Here is a 15,838-nt window from a genome sequence, read left to right on the forward strand (position 1 = left end):
TGTGCGTCGGTTAGACACATGTCCGAATGGAAAGGACGCGAGGTGCATGCCGGTGCATTCATTGCACCAGCTCCTACGTGCGCCAAACGCGATGCCAGTTCCGCAGGATGATTAATTAGTTGTCGTCCGTTCCATGCCACCGTGTCACTCTTGTCACGGCTTTGTCACTTCGCTGCAAATACCGCCAGACCGCCGATGCACCCTCCCGTTTTCATCGTCTCCTGTACCAACGGCCCCAATGCTACACCGCGCCAGTTTGACCCACGCGTTTCGCCATCCTCCGTCCCTCCCTCTCGCCTCCCTCAAAATGCAAACACACGCTCGCGGGATATACCGGCGGTATATACACGTACGCGTCCCGATGCAAAGCAAATTGCATTGTAACCGGGGCTGCAACAGGCGCGCCATTAATCAATGCCCGATCCACGGGGCCGCGAAACGTTCTGCCAATTTCCAAGTAGACCCGCCGCGAGACAAAACCGTACGTCCAGGAGACATGCCACAGCACGAGGATGGGTTAAGTTCAACTCTGACGAGCTTTTTGTGCGGATGAAGCGAGTGGAAAGAGAGAGGTATAGGTGTTTGGCGATCGTTAGGGTGGTTTTGGGAGGGTAGTTTTCACACTGTTGGAAGCGGACTTGCTGGCGAAAGTCGAGCGATATCAGTTTATGAAGCAAAGCTCTTTTCATCAGTTCCTGTTGTATTTCGTTACCTACGTTAATCTCTGTGAAAAATTCTAAACGTTAGGTTTCATTTTCACTGTGATATTTAGTAGAGTATGGAAAAGTTTGAGGATTCGTATCTATTATTTATGAGCAGGTAGAAACCTTGCGAGGCTTTGTGACTCATTTTTGTCGCCGTTTTTCGTAGTACGAACTTCGTGGTGAAAATGGAGCGATGTAAGCTTCTAAAATAAAATAACAATTTCAGTCAAGCTTTCTAACAAATTATATATAATGTATTAAACTATGTTATTATATTCAATTATATTCTTTGTATGCATAAATAAATAATTTGATCGTACACATAGGTAGATCCTCTTGAAATAACAAATATACATTAATAATTTCCACTATAACACAAATGTTCCTTAACGCGTCATTGACGAAGATCACAGAACTATTCGGAACTACAAACTGGAATGACGATTATAACCGAGTTTCGCGATGAATGTTCGAAAACGCTGAGCAGAAACAAAAGCGTGACTGCTCTCCGTGACTGGCGAGTAAAGGTAGGGTGACGTTGATCCGAATTCATTGAATGCATCGGTGGTCTGTCGATTTGTAGAGGACCGTAAGACGGTATTAGCTGAATTGAATTCCCAACTATCGTCGTTGCATAGCCAGGCGCCGAATGCACTGTCGTATTCAGGGTATCGACCCATTGACTAAGAGGCTACGGGTTTCTGGTTACGGCTCCCTATCTGCCCGTCACGGCTGTCTAACAGCAAACTCTGACACGGGAATACTCTAATAACCGACCGGTATACTGACTTTATCAAACGAAGTACTAAAACCATGCAGCAAACACGGAATAACCGAAAGATTTTCCGGGACGAATCTTCCCTCCCAGTTATGCAAAATATTCGCCCACAATCTGCGCTTTCTGCTTGCAATTAATCACGTTAGAAGCGACCTGCGTCTCTGTTTTACCCGCGAAACTTAAGAAGCTACGTTAATTAAATTAACATAAAGCCAGGAGGAAAAAAAAGAAGGAAAAAAGTTAGAGGTTTGACGGACAGGTTCGCGAACCCAGTTCCGTTTCCCTTTCTCCTCGGACACGGTTAATTAACCGGAGGGTTTCGTGGCCTCGAAGAAGGCGAGTCTACCGCCAACCTGAAATCTGATAAAAGCAGCGCATCCGGCTGTCGGCCGTCGGCAACGAGGCTCTGGCTCCTTTTCGCGCGCCAGATCCGTCGCGAGAGGAAGTTGTCCGAAATTTCGCGCGATAAATACGTAATTACCCCGACAAATGAGTCACGTCGTTTCAAGAGAACTACCTGCATGCTTTGAATCGAGAAAAGAACGAAGTGGAGGAGTCAGAGGAACGGAGACTTCCTTCTTTTTCTTGAAGAAAGAAGTACGGGTCGAGAGGTTCAACTCTAATCGCGGTGATTTTATTGTTTGGTCGATGGAGGAAGTAAAATTTGACGGACCAGTAGAAAAGGCAGAGACGAACTTGAGAAAAGTACAACAGGATCGTGTTAATCCTTTAATGAGTCGTGGAGTTACCGTTTCTGTCAATTAAAATCACAGAAAATAAAAGATTAAATTTTGTTAAATGTTAATTCGCAGACAAAAATATCGAACGTGGATGAAGGAAACAGATTTTTCTTTGTATGGAAATACGAAGATCGTTGAATGATAATTGCATGGCGGTTACTTTGTCGGGAGATGGTAGTTCTTGCAATTTTTTATATTTTTTCCTCTTTTGACGATTGGGATAAATCGTTATCTTCGTCACGTACGAGCAAGCTGGAAAGCAGTGGGAAACGTATTTCGTCACGTCTCGACGCGATAACCGCGGAAAAAGAACAAACGGTGAATCGTAGAGGGCGGGAACGGAAGCATGGAAATTTGATAACGCGACCCAACGTGATTTAATTCTGCGTCTCGGTTTATACAGAACACTCGAATCACATTCCTAGATTTGAACGGATAAAGATTCGTCCGCAGTTCTCTGATGGACTCTGAAAATTTGGAGACTCGACAGAGGCACTCTATCGAATTTCCACGGTTGACATCAATCAATTTCGACCGAGAGTATCTGGCGAAGGGAAAGAGTATCTGAAAATCCGATCCCTAGAAGATCGACAAAAAATTCACTAGAAAATTAATTACCTCGCATGTGTAACTAAAAAAAGGAGACGAGAAACTGCAATGAAGGGAAAGAGTTTCTGAAAATTTTGTCACTAGAAAATCAATGAAGAATTCGCTGGAAAATTAATCACGTGCAATCAAATGACAAAGAGATAAGACAGAACAAGAAGTTCGCCGTCATTTCTGATTTTGCAATCTTTTTAGGCTACCAATTCCTAAGATCCTACAATTGTATAATATCCCATACAGAAATGGTTCGAATTAACGTAATAAATATACATAATCGCATTTCCAGCTGAATAAAAGTCGCCATTTAGCTTCCCAAAATCACCTACATACTTTCATCAATTACAAAAACACGGAACCTAAAACAGATGACCTGCGCAAGTTGCCTAGTCCCTCCATTAAACTTTCTCAAACCTCATCCAAGCATCTTCATCTCAAAATCCCCGAAACCTCCATCATCCGAACGACCCGAGCCCTAAACCTATCAGCCGCGATAACCCTATCCCATCAGCGAGCTCCGTGTCATTAAATGATCCACGCGAGTCGCAGCGAATCCTCGGCTTTAAGATCTCAAGCTGTTGCTAAGGGATTGATGGTGTTACTATGGCAACCGGTGAGGGCCTATTGTTGCACCCTGTCGGATCCCGCGCGGCCATACACCCCTCGCCACCTCGCATGGCATATTTATTTGCATGTAATGTAGGTACGCTCGTCTCGTTCGTCGACACGCACAGCACGCGTGTGTCCCGCGGCCCGTTGTACGAGCCTGTGTGCGTGCCTGCTGCTCGTTTATGCATCTATGCCAGTGGTACCAAACCCCCCTTCGCGAGCACCCAGGGCAACGTCCTATCTTTAAAGACGAGGGATCGGGAAGTTTCGCGAAACTTTCGCGCCAAGTCTCGGCCTTCTTCGGTAAATAGCGGAGGATCTGTTTGTTGGGATGCTTTTACACAAGGGTGGTTAGAAGGATGGTTAGAAGGGTGGTTCGTGAGAGGGAGCGAAAGGCTGACTGTTGACGAAGACTAGATCGAACTGGGTCGAAAGAAATTCCATGGTTCTTTCTTGTTCTTAAGGGTTGGAAAAAGGGTGGAATGGCAAGTTGCTTGGCTAGTCGAAGTGCATGTTTGGTCTTAACGATGGTTATCGAGGTAATAGGGAAATGGTGTTATGAAGGAAAGAAACGTAGTTGGAAGAATGCTTAGTTGCGCAAGAAGCGTGCACAGGGTTAATAGGTTAATAGCGAACAGTCTGGTTTTTGTGAGCGAATGGTGCAGTTTGGAGCAACGTTCTTCGATTTTACAATCTAACTTGTGATAATGGCGCGTTCGGTTGGAATAAGTATTGTTGGGAAAAGTCACGTTTCTTGTATGATATACGTATATGACTGTGTTCCTCCTTGCTGTGGGGGAGGAACGTGGGGCGGGAGAATCGGTTGAATAGTCAATTCGGTTAATTAATATTCCATTAGTATTCCATTTGATGGGATTAATATTCCATTGCATCCCGTCTCGAATTAAACAATCTTGAATTATGGAGCCACGTTTTATTCATCGTCGAATTACACGTAATAGCAATGGATTTTATTTACCGGCAATGAATTTATTACGAGCTGAATTCGATTATTTGAAAAGTGGAGCCCGTCAGGTGAGTAACTACGTTCATTGATTTTGCTTAATTCAATATCATAAAAACGAAAATTTTAACTGAATTGTAGTAACGTAATTTACAAAAATAACGACTACTGGATATTTATGAAGATTTCTTTTCTTACAGATAAGATCATTTTGTTTAGTGCAAGATGTAAAGTACAAGATACATTTTTTAAAATAATATTTCTTGCAACATCATCGCTCTTCCCTCTTTTTCAATTTACGAAGTTGATTAGTATGGCTTCCCACCGACTTAATTATCGTACTGTTAATTGCGTTAAATCTCTGCTGATAAAAAGGTAAAATTAAAACAAACGTTTATCCCCTAACTCGTCCATTTTTACACATTTCCACTTAGAATAAGTGCCTGAACACTCATAGCACAGTAATACACAAATTCCATAAAAAGTCTCATTTAATTCCACTGAAAGACAGGCCTCGATAAACGCATTTCCAACCTGTTTTTTTCACGCCAAGAAGAAACATCTCCAGCACACGTGTGTCACACGTTGCTCCATTTAAAAGGCGAGTCGAACGAGCGAAGCAGAGGAAGGACGCGCGTCAGCTTGTGCACTTTCATCCGCGTAATTAAAACCACGGCATCGTCCTTCGAGCGGGATGAGAGAGAGAGAGAGAGAGAGAGAGAGAGAGAGGGAGAGAACGAGTCGTAATGACGCCACGACGTCACTAAGACAAGAGAGGATTCTCCACTCGCGCTCGCGCTTCCTCTATTCGTGCTCGCGTTAATGCTCGTTCGAGTGTGCGACTCGATGCGTTCGTCGTGGTGAAATCGGCGTCCCGACGCTTCGCCATCCACGAGTCGTGTTCTGCTGCCTTTACAAGTATATTCTGAGCATTCGTTACAGCAGAAAGTAATAATTCTTGCAAAGTGACACCCTACCTTCATCTTCAACCCTTCTCGTCCTCTTATTCCTTTGGTTCGTTTGCAAGACACGCGCAGAGCACAAGGGAAGTTAAGTTTTAAGTGGACACGCAGGTTGATTCTTATAATATAATAACTGAATGTTTTTGATGGAGTTAATCGTTTATTGCAAGTGGATATGGTGTAGAAACAAAGATACGTGAGAATGAATTTATTCTGAAGGAGAGGTTCAAGACGATGAAGAAGACGAGGGTGACAAGTTGTAAGGGAAGAAGGACTTTTCATTTGTATAGCTAAAACAGACGAGTAACTCTTGAATTTTATCACGTCAGACTGCGATGTATCGTGTACACGAATTCATACTTGTGATTCGATGTAAAAATAAATCACGATAGGAATATTAGTAATCGAATCTCAACTTTCAGAATATAGGAAATATTTTTCCATCGTATTCGAGATACCGCTAAGATCTCTACAAGATAAACTATATCTAAGTAGCTATTATTTATAATAATATGATTGATATAATTGTCACTTTTTCTCTCAGTGTAACCAACTAAAATTCTTTAATCCTTCTCTAAAAAGATTTTAATTATATACTGAAAAATCAAACCAGGTGCTCCAAACGAAGCAAGCAAACCTATCAAAAATAATTAATCAAGCAGCTGATCAGCTACCAAAATCCACAAAAACGGTGTAAGAGTATCGAGCAAACGCGAAAATCAGAAAGCGTCTCCCCCAGAAGCGGCGATTCCTGCATTCATCCGCTCGGTTTCCCCCTCGCTAGAAGGAAACGAATTATTTCAGACGAACAGGAGTGATTACCAGGCCACATATTCTCGTGGCAGGAACAACAGGCACGCATCCTTCCAGACGGTCGGGCGTCCCGTTCGATGATTACCCCAAGTTATTACCTAGATGCTGTGCTTTTGTGGCCGTGCTCGCGGAGGATGCAACAACGCCGTCATCGGTTTCCTGCCGATTCGTATTACGGCCGCCATTGTGCGTCCTCCCGAGGACACCGGTGTTCCCGAAGCCAGAAGGACGATGGAAGGAAGCTCCTCGAGGATCGTCATTTCCGGAGCGCGGTTGCGGAGCATTCGCTTTGTCCCCGTGATTATGAACTCGCATCGGTTCGTGGAAGGAGCATCCTTCCTCCCGTCCTCGGTTGCATAATGGGTATGATGCACTCATTACTGCGACGTCGAGGCAAGGATCTGCTTTCGAAGCGTTTCGTGCTGCGGCATCACGCGGGAGGAAACATCCCGATAGGGGAGATTCTGAAATTTTTCCTGACAATAATTTACGCCTCTTTAACAGATCCGATATCTCGTAGTAAATCACGCGTGGGATATGTTTCAGGTTTATTCTTCTTCTTTTTGAGGGATGCTGAAGGAAAGGTGGGTTCTTAGTCGTCGCTAGGCGGTTACGCTATTCCCTTTAAGGAGAGGGAAGTGTGTAAAATGGAGATCGAGCGAAGTATGGAGAAACTAATTGGAAGATTGTCTCTTCTGTAGGATATACGAGTGACTGATGAATTGACGCGAAGATTTTCTATTCTTTCGTCTGCTCTTTTACGCCACCTATTGTAGATTCTTCGTGTGTAATTTTTAAATAGACAGGGATTTTCAAATACACCGCAGAATTGGCGAAATGGATATCGAATATATCAGGCGCATGCAAAAGCTTTCGAATTTTTGTCAAGCGATCATGTGTAGTTAATTTTATATAAATCTACAATTTATACAATAGATCTCTAAACTTCGATATAATCTTCCGCGTTTCTGCGCTATTGTTTTGTCGGTATTGATTTATTTGAAACGCCAGCATCGTGGTTCGTTGGTGACGATAATCTCGCGAAACGACAGTGAGCACGATGAGCGACGACGACAACTCTAGGACGCATGTGGCTCGAATCGCTACCCTTAACTTTGCCTGGGAATTTCTTCTGCGTACAGCGTCCAGATTTATCGCCGACAAATTATCGCTTAATCAGACTGATGTCGCACTCTTTGATCGGACAGTGCTTTCTAAATGTTGCAGAAACACGAAGATGTCCCAATATCATTCTTTCGCGACGAGATTCGAGACTTGAGAGAAAGGTGAGAGAAAATTATACAAAATGGGAGGAACATTTCGAATTAATATTAAAAATATATATTTGTAATGCACATATTATGTACAAATAGAAGAAAGTTGAAAAAAAGCAGAGAACAAATTAAAAAGTTGACTGGTTTTTCTTCAACAATTAGATCGAAACAGCAATTAACTAAATGTGTCGGACACGAACAGTGTATTCCAACGAGCGGATGCTTGCAACGCACGTGCTGAAATAAACTGAAACTGTTTTCCAGTAATCCATAAATATGAAACTACATAATATGAAAATTTCAATAAATATCGCTACAGTATCATATTATAGATCGGCGATTCAAAATATATTGCAAAAGTCAAACAACGTGTTCCATCGTGACGCACAAAGATATCCGTCGGAGTAGAGCGTTCAAGAAGATTTTCTCCTTTCATCCGACGCGGGACTTAAACTCTCGTTGAACGTTCCAGGGCACCGTCCACGATATTTTCATAATCCCTTTTGATACCGCGTTAATTATTCGCCGTGAAGGCTAAGCGTGCGACGAGGGCGGTCAAAAAGCGAGCAACATCGGCAACAAGGCTCTTTGTGCCCCTGAAGCAGAAAAAAAGCCGCTTACACCCCCTCTTGTAAATGGGGGATCGTTTCGCGTGCGCGTTGCACGCCGTAAACGGTCGGCCCCATGAAATTCTAACGAGTTTTTGAATAAACAATAAAACGAAAGAATAGCTCGCGAGAGAATTTCCTCTTCAGTCTCGTCGTCGCCGAATAAACCGGTGGGCTAAAGAGCCGTGGCTCGACGAGACGCGTCAACCCTGGTTTGAAAGCATCCCTGGTTTCCATCAAAGCCAACTTTCTTAAGCATCGACCGTTAACGCGTAATTCCGTTAAACTCGACGGCGAGCGCGAGAAGCAAGCCGCTTACTTATGAATATTGCAACCGAGACAAACCCTTCCGACTTACGCCACAGTTACCGAAACCTCGTGGAAGGGTTGCAACCGTGGCCGACTCTCTGATGCGCAAAGAGCACGAGAATCGACTAAATAGAGCGGTTGTCGAGATGCGGTAATTCGTATTTACTGGATGAAACGTCTTTAGAGAAAGCTTGGCTCTGCCAAAGGATAGAATATTTAAGAAGAAAGCGTTTTCACTGTTGGCAGTCTTTGACTCCAAGCTTCTTTACGATCATCCTTTGAATCCGTGGAACATTGAGTTTGCATATCTTTTTCACCGTAGGATCAGCATCTTCGCTATTATCTTCAATATAGTGCACAAAACTTGACGTTCGATCTTGTACTTGTTTCAGAAAACAAGGGAGCTTTAATGTTATCAAAAATACTTTAATATCAAATTGAACTGATTCTTTCGTGTTTTCCATAGATTAAAGAATTCTTTCGACAATGGAAGGATACGGTTGTATCAAAAATTACTCGATCAGCAAGTTTATCATTCGTTATTACAAGATGTATTACCTATTTACAAAAAAAAAAAAAAAAAACTATTCGAAGCTCAAAAAAAAGAAAAAAGACAAACGCATCGACGAAATCGTAAATCACCCAGCTAATAAAATGACTAAAGAGCTATATGAAACTGCATAGCTCCAAAATCGTTTTTCACAAAAGCCAATCACGGGCGAATATTCATCGACAAGAAAAAGGGGACAAAAGATCGGGAAATCCTATCAAGAAGTATTCGCCATATAAAAGAGTATTCGCGGTGGCACGAGATTCAGCGATAGAACGTGACAAAGCGGGAACCGTCTAGTGGAATGGTGGAAAAGCCGGGGAACGCGGGGGTGGTGAAGCGGGAAGAGTATAAAAGCGCGGGGTGGATGACGAGGAGAAGAGATCCGGACTCGGTCGACTCCGAGGGTCGTAACTTTTTCGCCAGGATTATAAAATTAACGTCGAGCGTCGTCCCAACCCCTCCCTGGCCACTGTCCTGGTCGTGTATTCGTACTGGCCTCCCCGGAGGGCCGCAATAATCGTGAACGTCAAATTTAACGTTTGCGCTCGGCCGATGCAATCCATTAGATATTGGTCGTAAAGAGGCCTCGTATCTCGGCCGTGCATGCACACGCGTGTACACACGAGCCAGAAGCGTGAACGATTCTTTTTTTTTCGAGAGAGAGGCCACTTTCGTACGCCGCCACCCCCTCACACCCCTTTTCGCGTCCGCGAGCCAACGATCGAGCTACGTAAAAATTTTCCCATTCTCGACGACTGGCCGGACAATTTATACGTGGCCACTTCTACGGACGTTGCGCCATTCGACGCGAAATAATATTCTCTTTCTCTCTTCGCCGCGTCTCCATGCTTCTCGGTGATTCGCCCATCGGAGTATCGAAGCAATCGCGGGACCATCGATTCTTTCCGCACGAATGTTTTAGGATTTTTGTCCCTTGATTATGCGCTCGAGAGCGTTAAGGGCTTTTTAATTCTGAAATAGTACAATAGATTATCGCATCTCGTATTTGGTTTCTTTTACTTATTTCCGAGAGGCGGAGGCTCTCTTTCAAATAAAACTGTATTGTTCAACCACGTAGATTCCGCATTTCAGAAAGAGATGGAAGCTCTTTGTACGGACCCTGTTGCAAGCACTGTCACTACATTTACGTAATAAATTCCACTCGAAGATCAAAGAAGAGAATGAAAAATCCTTCCGTCTAGAAAGTACATTTGAATAAAACGTTTGTAAAAGAAGATTTTATAGAATTGCCGAGAATACAATTATACAATAAAATGTACTGTAATAGTAAAAAATATAAATCTCGTAGAATAAGATGATCAGTCGCTAACAATGGGAGGAAACACAGAGATCGCAACGAGAACTTGCGAAAAAGGTGTAGAACGTTGAAATCGTCGAACACCTGCATCGAAAAGTCGTTTCAGCGTGATCGTCTCGCAGTTAGCCACGTGGAAATCGGCTGCTCGACTAAGAGTGTGGCTCTAAACGCGCGGGAATCGATGTCTGCGTTTCCTCTGCGAAAATGTTTCGGTCAGGATCGTTACCAGGTACGTACACGTGCGGTAGACATATTCGACGCTTGATATCACGTTCGATATCTTAACGATACATCTGGCCCGATACCGTGATCCGACTGGTAGCAATCTACGCGGTTGTGTATCGCGCAAACAGCCGCGGCTGCGAACCGTGGTCAAACACGGATCACGATAATACGACTACTAAACATCGGCTGTATTGCTGCATTATTGCTCGTACGTACATGCGTGCACACGAGCGCCAGCGCGTCAACGCGCAGAAACGATCAAAAGGGGTGAAACGCATTCCCTGTACATTGACTTTGTTTGGCGAAGAAACGCGGAGGAGCGATCGTCCAATTTGAAACGATGTTGAAAGATAATACACGATAAATCAATGGTTTCTGGTAAATGAGAAAATGACAGATGATACAGTGACGAATGTTAATGAATGGTTAAAGAAATATTTGAGGAAAGTAGAAGAAATATCTGACACAATCGACGTTTAGTTTGACGACTTGTTAAACCGGCTGTACGTCAAAGCACTTTCTCGATTAACAATCTTGAATTTATCATAGAAACAGCAAATCAATATACATGAGTATTTAGCTATTTTAATTTGATTCGTGGTAACAATGCACGATGCTACTGAAACATGCAAATTGTTGTTGGATTATGTGTATATTAATTGAAAGCGATACTCGTTACTTCCGATGTCAGCTACGAATTGTAGATTTAAAATTATGTAGTAAATAGTCGATATCGGTTTACCTTAAACAGCTTGGTACAAAAAATAAAATTGTCTTTTGCTCTATAACTTTCTACACGTATCGTATCGTAGGAAAGCAGAGCAAGAGAATTCGAACGCTCCTCTATATTCACGACGAACGAAAATGGTATTCAGAAGTACCTCAGACGGAAATCTCTAGAAGCCAAAGCTCCCATAAAACAGAACTACTCTCTGAAGCCACTTGGAAATCGTTTAGCTCTACAAACCTGGCCATTCATATTATATGCTTCTTCCGATATCATCACAAGGAATCTGCCCATCCTCCAGAATCTTTCGACTTTAAACCACCCTGGACGGCCATCAGACATCGTGGAAAAATTACGTCCGCACACGCCAGCACGGTTAACCCGTGACCATAAATTATTTGCGGTTTACGAGCGCGCGGTTTTCCCCGGGCCAGGTCGGAATTGCGCTTAATTCGTAATAAAGCCGCGTGAATCGCTCGTTCTTAGCTGTTCCTCCTAGCGCTCGGATTACGAATTACACGATTTTTCTACACATGGATACTCGTCGCCTGTCTACAAGTACGTATACCTTGATCAGAAGTATTAGGTCACTTATTGGTCTCATTCAAGACGTGCTAGATTATCAACGAACCGATTAATCGACCAAAACGATACGCTAATACGAGAAAACGATTCCAAATTTCCTGGGAACAATTTCTGGAAGTTATTTGAAAAAGTTATAGGAAAATAACGCGATATTCCGTTACAAACGTCAACGAGTTTCTTCAGATTCAGGTAGTTAAGCTCTGATCATTATCATTGGATTTTATTGCTCTATCTGACCACACTCGGTGACGTTTAAGTAAATAGTGCCTATGCGAGAACAATCTTGCCATGTTTTCGTAAATGTCGTGCAGAAATCATTTATCTTCCCTTCCATTTCGTCAGATAGGAAATAATTTAGTAAAGAACAGAGTTTTCCTGCGACTTTTAACATTTTCTTGCAACAAGTATGTTCAGAAACCCACTCTAACTAAGTGGAGAATCCGTGAAATTACGAATGGATTAACAATAAAAAAGTTGCAAACATCCCGCGTAGCGTTTTGCAACAGAACAAATATAGCAATGTTCGATAATTCAATACCTTCTTGACACAATCAGAAACAATCAGAATTACGGGATGGTTTGAACTGGTCCTTTAAAATTGCTTTTTCCAAAAAAGGGGAAAATTATTTAATTGGATTATAAAAATATCTCTGGTCAAAATCTCCTGATTCCAAGTATAGCAAGCATTATATTAGATTGTCCGAGAAGTTTCTTTCGTTTTATAAGGAAATAATAGACGCACAGTGTTTTCTGTTTTATATTAGTTTATTGAATTATGCACGAGTATAATAATAGAAATAGAACGAAATGGATCATACCTAATTCAATAAAATAATATAAAATAGAAATTGTTGTTCATCCATTATCACCTCATGAAACGAAAGAAACTTTTCGGACAACCTAATATAACAAGAACCAACAAACGAGAATATAATATAAATGAGCGAGCCAATCTCTAAGCGACTACAGTTTGACGAACAAACGATTTTTACTAACTCTCCATCAATTTTTAAGGAATTATTGTTTAAGGAATTTATTTAAGGAATTTATAATTATTTTTAAGGAATTATAGACTGATGATATCATTGAATAATAGGACGAAATGGACCAATGATTATTTCGATTTTTGCCTATTGCATGCCGAACTGTGCGACGCCTCAGTAAACAAACCCGTAGATCAAGCGGGCCGTGTGCGTCCCGTAGGGGGATGAAACGACGACCTACGCGATCAAGGTCGAAAGAAACACGATCCTGCTGATGGATAGATGAAAAGAGGAGGGGAGGTGGAAAAAACGTAATGAAGAAGAAACGAGTCCATTCGCAAAAGTGGAACCACTCTCACGCGATACGTGTATAAGTGAATTTCGACAACGACCTTCGACCAGTATCTCTCTGATGGTTCGATTTCCGAGTGACTATGTTACATGGGGTTTCGTAACGCGACCTCCTGCCACGCAAAACACCATGGCCACCGTAACCGTGGCCGCTGCAATATCAGCGTGCATGTTATAACGCTGTTAACACCCGTGATCGCTTTCAATCCACGCAGTTCATCATCGCATATTGGCTGGTACACGTTCGAAAGCCGAAGAGAGAAAGCAAGAGAGGAAATGTATATTCCGAAACGGGAATCATCGCTCATGCTGATCGAGATCATCGTGCGGTATTTCGTAGGCCCAGATGGGCATAAATCTGGGATTTTCACGCGGACGCTTTAATTTCGATGGGCCGGGTGATGGTTATATTTTTCCGGATTCCAGCCGAGTAATCCCTCTCGATCGTTTCGACGTTTCGAATGATCAATTTGGAACTTGCCATTGGAAAATACTTGTAAATGCTCTTTTTTATCGTATGGCGTGTATATTTCCTTTTTTTTTTTTTTTTTTTTTTATTTTTAGAAACAGATTGCACGAGGATCTTTCGTCTTTTTCGCGTTAGTTTAACGCGCATGGATTGCAACATAATATCGTCCGAATAATTAAAACGTTAATCCGTAAGAAAGACATATTCTTTATTAAATACAAAGATATATTCTTCGTAAAATTTCTACGGAATTTTCAACAAACGCGAAAGACCCTCTCGTCATCCAAAATGAAACATCCAAGCAATCGTATATGGCGACACCGCGAAGGACAGACTATCATTTGAATGAAACACCCTCCCCTGGACAGGTCATCGAATCTACGATGATTCATCCTATCGAAAAGGGTTTGTTTCAGAGCACAGCTGACCAAGCTCGTACCTCTCCTCTCGTTAGTTTCGCAACGAATGCCATTCTGGTTCGCCATTAAGCGTATCGAAATCGTAGCTCGACTAATGCCGATGAATTCTGTAACGATTGCGCCAACGGCTGACAAATAACGCGTAATGAAAACGTCGGTTTATACAGGTAATTACTTTTACCCTGTCGCTTCATTATGCCATAATGAAAAGACCGAAAATATATAGATATAGAGAGACGGGGTGTGTTCGCCTGCAGTCGCGAAAATTGAGGTATATCATCGTGGTTGCAGCGAGATATCAAGCTCGGGGCCACAATGATGATAATCATCGTCGTCGTCATCATCGTCATCTCCATGGACAACGAGCACCCCTTGACGAGGGGCCGGCCTGAAAGCCACGGTGATTGCGATTCCTCGATTTATTGAACGGCCCGGGTAAAACCGCCCCCGCATTATGGATTTCTCGAATTTACATGAAAATCAACCCGGTCTTATTTTAATTGGGAAACGGGACGCGTTGATCGATGGTCAACGGGATATTGAATTAACGAACGTGTATCGACTTTGAACTTACATTGTCCGGAATTTTACATCGTTGGTGGTAGATGGTCGTTTATATTGAGCACGACAAGAGGAAAATTTAGCGAATTTGAGCAACGAAAGGAATTATCAGGTTGTCCGAAAAGTTTCTTTCGTTTCATAAGGCGATAATAGATGAACAACAATTCCTGTTTTATATTATTTTATTGAATCAGATATGATTTCGTTCTATTTCTACTATTATGTTCATGCATAATTATTTCCTTATAAAGCGAAAGAAACTTCTCGGACAACCTAATAAACGCATATATGATAGAAAATGTATAGACGAGATGATACAAAACTTTTCTATACATGGTATATATGATATAACCACTAGGGTTGCCTTGAACAATGGAACCAATGTGGTTAGTGAAATTTTACAAGTCTCAAGCTACAAGTTAACAACATTAATAAACATGAACGATACTACCAAAATTGCTGGTAGAACAAATGAAACTCTTCACGTAAATTTTATAACGTTTGTTGGTTATTATCCGATTTGACAAGAAGTTCCAAAATCAATGAGAAGTTTGTAACTTGCAATGTGCAAACCCTTCAATTTACTAATACTATTAATTAGTAAAACATTGTACAAGTGGGGATAAAAATTAGGAGGCCTTTAAAGATTGCAGTGTACAATGTACAATGTCCATACAAGACATTATCTATAATTTTATAACGAACACGATAGAATAAAATTAACACGTTGCTTATAAACCATGATAATATCGAAGAGTATTATATTTCATTTCATTCCTTTCATTTCTAACACCTACGTAAAATCGATTATTGTATACCAAACTTTAATTCCATATAAATACGTAAATATCAAAATATACATGTTATTAGTTACGAAAATGTATAGCTACAATCAAATATAAACAGCCTCCGCACTCAGCTTGCTAAATATGAGCCAAAATAAGCCGAAATTAACCACGACGAATCAAACGTGCAAAATGAAAAAAAGGAAGCTCCCAAAACACACGGAACAAGAGACAATCCCTGCTGAATAGCAACCTGGAAAAGCAGGTCTGCATTCCCGCAGCGGCCAACCGGAGCTGGTTTTAGCGGGAATTTTTGAAAAACACATTGGGTAGCCGAGCGCGATACAGCGTGAAAGGCCCGTAAAAGCGAAACGATGGTTCGTATCGCGTGCGACTGGCCTGGAAAAGCCGGGGAAATTCGGCCGTGGAAAATCCAACGGTACGGTGGTAGGGGCGCTGTGCGCTCTAACAGTGGCGGTTTCCACAGGGAAGGCCACT

The sequence above is a fragment of the Bombus flavifrons genome, chromosome 6 (genome assembly GCF_040668555.2).
Source record: "Bombus flavifrons isolate JBK064 chromosome 6, iyBomFlav1_principal, whole genome shotgun sequence".
Classification (NCBI taxonomy): Eukaryota; Metazoa; Arthropoda; class Insecta; order Hymenoptera; family Apidae; genus Bombus; species Bombus flavifrons.